Below are 5,914 nucleotides of genomic sequence, written 5' to 3'. Positions count from 1 at the left end.
TTTTATGATACATTTTTCTAAGCAACTATCCACCACATTTTACGCAGGTGGAAGCTGTTAGATTTTGTCGTGTTGAAATGGAGCTCAGTATCATTCCTGGAAGTTGAGAAACCAGAAACCGTTGTTTCGCGTTGGTCAAGAGCAACAATGCATCAAGTATCTTGGACCTGTAAGTTTTATAAAATGGTATAAATATCCTACTTGTTTTTGTCCCCATGGCTTTAGCACAACGGGTATGGAGGTCCGGGGTTTAACTCCAGTCACAAGGCCCGAGTTGTTTTAGGAAAAGGCCCGGGACTTTCAAGTCTGATTTTAGTAAGCAAAGAAAGAGCCCGGTCTTTTCCAGGAACATGCTTAGGGTGTCAAAATAGGCTCCGATTGGGTTTTTCAGACTGGATTTAAAAATCTATCAGCTTTATGACTATATCTTCCTGTTTGAAGAACATACATGATGTCATACTATGTTCACCAGAAAAATTTAAGCCATTCATGAATGTATAGTATATAGTCTATTTAAATAATATATATATACACCCATTTCATTTTTTCTCCACAACTTAGTCTCGTGCAATTTTTTATTCCACTCATTTCAAAGATTTTTGTTTCGTACAATTCCGTATTCACCCAGGCAATATCATATAAGTGTGGGATAATGTTTTCTTTGTTCAGCTTTGTCTTGTATCAGATCCTAAATGCACCCAAAATATCTACATATCCTTAATCCACAAAGATATAAACTATGGACTGTCAGAAATTGCAAAGGACGCTTCAGGTCAGAGGGTTAAGTACACAAGCTGTCAATTAGGTGACACCTTAATAACTATGAAAGCATCCTACAATTGGCATTTGGCAGTGACGCCCCCTAAATATTTCCAATTCAACAGTTAATGCAGAAAAGGATATGTCTTGAACTCTTGATGTAGCACTATCTTATCAAACAGACATGTTTCTTCTGTTCTTCCTACTGTGGTTATATATGGTTTGTATTACAAATAAAATAAATGCCCTTATGAGTTCTATATCAAACATAAATCGGTGGCCATAACCCTGCTTTCTGTAGAAAGGTTTTTCATTTTACAATGGGAAAAGTTCAAAAAAACCCAACAAACTTTTCCATTTTGAATGGTTTAATCCCTAAACTATTTTTTTGAATGAAAAAACCATTAAACTTTCTCATGTTAAATGAGTAAGTCCCAGAACTACTTTTTTGAATGGAAAAACCATTAAACTCTCTTTTTGATTTATTAAGTCCTTGAACATTTTTTTAATAAATAAACCATCGCACTTTTAAAAATTGGTTATCTACATCCTTTTAACCCAAAAAGGTTACATTAACCGATTATTAAAAGTTCGATAGTTTATTTATTTTTTTTAAAAATTCAGGGTCTTATTCATTCAAAATGTGAAAGTTCAATGATTTTTTCATTCAAAAAAATAGCTTTGGGACTTAATCATTCAAAATGAAAAAGTTTAATAGTTTTTTCATTCAAAAAAATAGTTTAGGGACTAAAACATTCAAAATAAGAAAGTTTGTTGGGTTTTCTTGGACTTTTCTCTTTTACAATAAATAATGAGTGTTATTATGATACAAGTCTGTCCATTGCAAACAGCTACACTGTTGAAGCCAGAATTAGTTTCTTACTCATCATTTTGGTTATCTTTCTTATTTTTAATTGGTTAGTCATGACTGTATCTATAGATATTTTGCTAATAGCCAAACGGCATATAGAACTATTTAATTCTTCTATTTACTCAGTTTATTACTCCCTCGATCCAAAAAAAATTGCAATATTTGGCTTGGGATGTAGTTTGATAATAGTTTTTGACTAATACTCAAGTACCTACAATATCTTTTTAAGAGATAAAATTGAGAAACTTATGGACCATAACGAATCTCACTAATATCACATGATATTGCTGATGAACAAAAAGATAAATGTGGAAAGAATTCTTTAAATAAAGAGGAAAATTTGCATTTTCTTGAACACAAATATAAAGAGTTGCTTTTTTGGACAAAGAGAGTACTATTTTTTTATACCCCCACCCATGTTTTAGGTAGAAGGTGGTGTTTGTTACACAAACTGAATTGCGAATCCAGATTTGAGTTCTGTGCTAATATATTACTTCAATTTGAAAATTGAAATGGACTTTGTTAGATCTTAGCATCAAATATTGTTTTTTATTCATTACAAGATTTAATGTTATCACTTTTTGTCTCGGAAGGTAAATGAGACATCCTCAAGATTTATAGTAACTATTAAATATTGATTAGCTATAACACTGACACAATATATAAACTAATACTTTTCATTTAATGACTTTTTCTACAGGAAAACGAGTCTGCCATCTAGCAACGGATTTTCAACCATGCCACAAGTTTATTGGATTGTTCATGGTAGAAAGTAATATATGGCTTTCTCTCCAAATAATATACCGAATTGACAATAATTATCTATACATTATACTTTTATTTCTCACATGCAATATATTACACTTCTTATAATAAGACAATCAAAAGCATGAATGTTAGTTTTACATCTACCAAATATATTTCGTATCATTTCACAATTTAATAGCGTGCTCATAACAAAATATGATCTCTAAAGTTCTCACTTATTAATTTCTTAAGTCACATACTCCATCACAACCTAAAATTCTTTCACACTACATATTGATTTTCCATGAAACAATATATTGCAACTCTCTTTATGCTTACAAAAGCAAACATTCGAACATACAATTCTAACATTATTATTGTGATACTTTTACCACTTTATATTTAATTCAAACTTCTCGATGTTTTTCTTCATTAAGTAACATCGACCGCGCGAAGCGCGGTAACATTTCCTAGTATTAAAAATGCAAAAATCATGGAATTTTATCATAATGTAACATCCAATTAATGATATAATAGTTATATAAAAAAATTACACACATACCCTTAACTTTAATTTCTTGGATAAAGTTGAACTTTATACTAAAATTGATTGTGATTGGTCTAAAAAGTTTATAAAGTTAATATTTTTTTGGGTTAACAAATAAACTAAACTCTCTTTCTCTCTCTCTCTCACACACACACACTCTCTCTCTCTCTCTCTCTATATATATATATGTGTGTGTGTGTGAGATATATTAGAATGTTAGAAGATATACCAAACAATCAAGTAGAAGTGTTCAAAACCCGACCAATCCAACCCAAACTAACGCAAAATAACACAATCAAAGTAACCAATGTTTAATCGAATTGTAAAATCTTCAAACTTTAGGTATTGGGTTACAGTCATTTGAATCTAACACAACTGAATGAACCCGATACCTTTTATTTCTTGAATTTAAAATAATTGCTAAGTTCCTATTTATATGTAAATTACACTATTACGCCATCATGTACCCTCGTCATATACATACATTTTAAATATCTTCTCCATCTCTATATAAATCTTTTGTATACATGTTCAGTACATGTGAGCATATATATGTAATTTGAGAAAAGTAGATAAATATGATATACTTAATATTTAAGTAGCATAGATAAGTTGTACCAAATCATTGATGATGAAAAGAGAAATTATGAGTAGAGAAAACAACATATTCAAGGTTAAAAGAACATTTTGATGTATCAAATTACCAACCCGACTAATCCACGCGATTTGAGTTGGGTTAGGTTGGATTGGGTTAAGGTTTTTAAAAACGTGAACATTGAGTTGGGTTGCTCAAATGCTTTCAACTCGATCAACCCAACCCATAAGTACCCCTACTAGGAAGCCAATTTGATCAATCCAGAATAAATAAAGATAAAAATTGTTTAATCAAATAAACATAAAATCATTAAGATGATATAAAACGAATATGGGAACATAAATGATCGATAAAATAATCCAAGTAGCATTATGGGCACACATGATGGTGGAACCTTAATGTTTATGCACAAGGGGCCCTATCTTTCCAAGTCAAAACCTTTCCTGTCGTCTTTAACAAGACCATGTCCAAGTGCTACTAGAAGTTTCAACACTTGCTTTTAAATTCATCAATTTTCAATAATTTACTAAACGCTTTTTTCATTTTCTTTCTTCTTTTTGTGGTAAAAAATAACAAGTATTAAATGCCGTAATCTTATATATATATGATGCATTGTGATATCATTGTGGTATCACCGGAGAACGGTGACCGGAGGACGGAGAGAGAAGAGAGAAGAGATGAGAGTTCTAAAATACCTAAAATGTCCTCGCATTAAAAGTTTAATTCAAAATTACCAAAATTATAAATTTCTTAATTTATCTACTGATTTGTGGTTGAGATTGAATCTCACGGTTACCACAAACTAATTAGTTCTCATTGGATTAGGCCCCTATATGTATGTATATATATAAATTAAACCATAGATCAAACGCATTGAAAATAGACGGATTAGGGTATGAAAACATAGCCCCTAACATGCATATACTTGAGGCGTAATTAAGCACGATATAACATGACAAGAAATAAAAATTGCAAGAAAATAGAACCAATAATAATAAACTAGAGATAAAATCATTTAGTATCGGCTGCAACATGATAATTTTCTTTGACTGTGTTGAAAAGAGAAATATGATCGTTATGATTTTACCCTTAGCATAGATCAACTGTAACTTGATAATTGTCTTTATGATTTTTTTTTTAATAAATATAGACCGTATCATTTTTTTATTAACCTGGATATCCAACCCGTTATGCGAACCGACTAATCTCAGGGCGACCACATGCTTTACAGATAGCCCGGAGTCACCGCATTTGAACCTCCATGGCCACAAGTGGATTTTTATTCCTCCTTGATTAGACTGTATCATTATGCACAAGGATAAGAGATCTTATAGAACCAACATTGATCAATAACGTCAATGATGATCCCTCGTCATGTAAACCATGAATAAGATATCTCGAGGTTGATCTTTATACCGAGTACACAACTATCACCGAATATCCCCGATAACCATCCATAAACATCTTTTCTTTGAGCCTCTTTCATGTATTGTTCTGGAAGAAAAACATTTGGTCCCTACCCATTTTTGTTGAACTGGTTTGGACTGTACACGTTTGCAGGAATTTGTTTGGACTGTACACGTTTGCAGGAATTTGTATGGACTATGAAACGGGAGCTCCACCATTAGAGTGAAAAAAGATAGAAGGGACATTATTACAGGAATTTGTATGGACTAATCAAATCGAGACAGATGAAAAACCAATGGGTTAGCATTTTGGTGGGCTATACTTGGTATTGTGATAAGGGTATGTAGTGTTATAAAGAGAAAGAACTTGATTTGGAGGGTGGATGTAGACAGCCAACATTTGCTAGTTTTTATTGGGAACAAATGTTGGGAGAAAGTGGATGACTATTCTGATGCATGATCGACCATTTTCTTAGACCCTACCGCATTTTGTACAACAACGACTTTTATGATCCAACAGCTCCCTGTGTTTTCCCATTCAGCATGGAGACTGATTTTGAATATAAACTGCTTTGATTGGGAAATAAATGGTAATTGACGTTACGCTTTTATCCAAATTTATCTATACAGTAATGGAGAGGATAGTTTGCTTGTCGTTACGTTTTTCTTATAAATCGCACTAATCTTTTTTCCATATCTGCTATAAAATCCACGGCATTCACGAGACGGATTAGAGAGGGAAATTTGAGTTTCTATGCTTAATGAGAGCCCATACATCAAAACTATGATTCAATATTGTTAATTTGTTACATCTCAAAAATATGTTTCATCTTTCCTTTTCTTTTGCCCAACATAAACCCACCTTGGTTACTTTGACATCCACCCTTCTTTTAGCTTGCTGACCACACGTTGCATAGCGTCAATAATGTATATTCAAAAGTAGTTAATATATATATATATATATATATATATATATATATATATATATA

Source organism: Cynara cardunculus, unplaced genomic scaffold (assembly GCF_001531365.2).
Source record: "Cynara cardunculus var. scolymus isolate 2C unplaced genomic scaffold, CcrdV1 Un_Scaffold_5346, whole genome shotgun sequence".
NCBI classification, from domain to species: Eukaryota; Viridiplantae; Streptophyta; class Magnoliopsida; order Asterales; family Asteraceae; genus Cynara; species Cynara cardunculus.
This window is presented reverse-complemented; position numbering follows the sequence as displayed.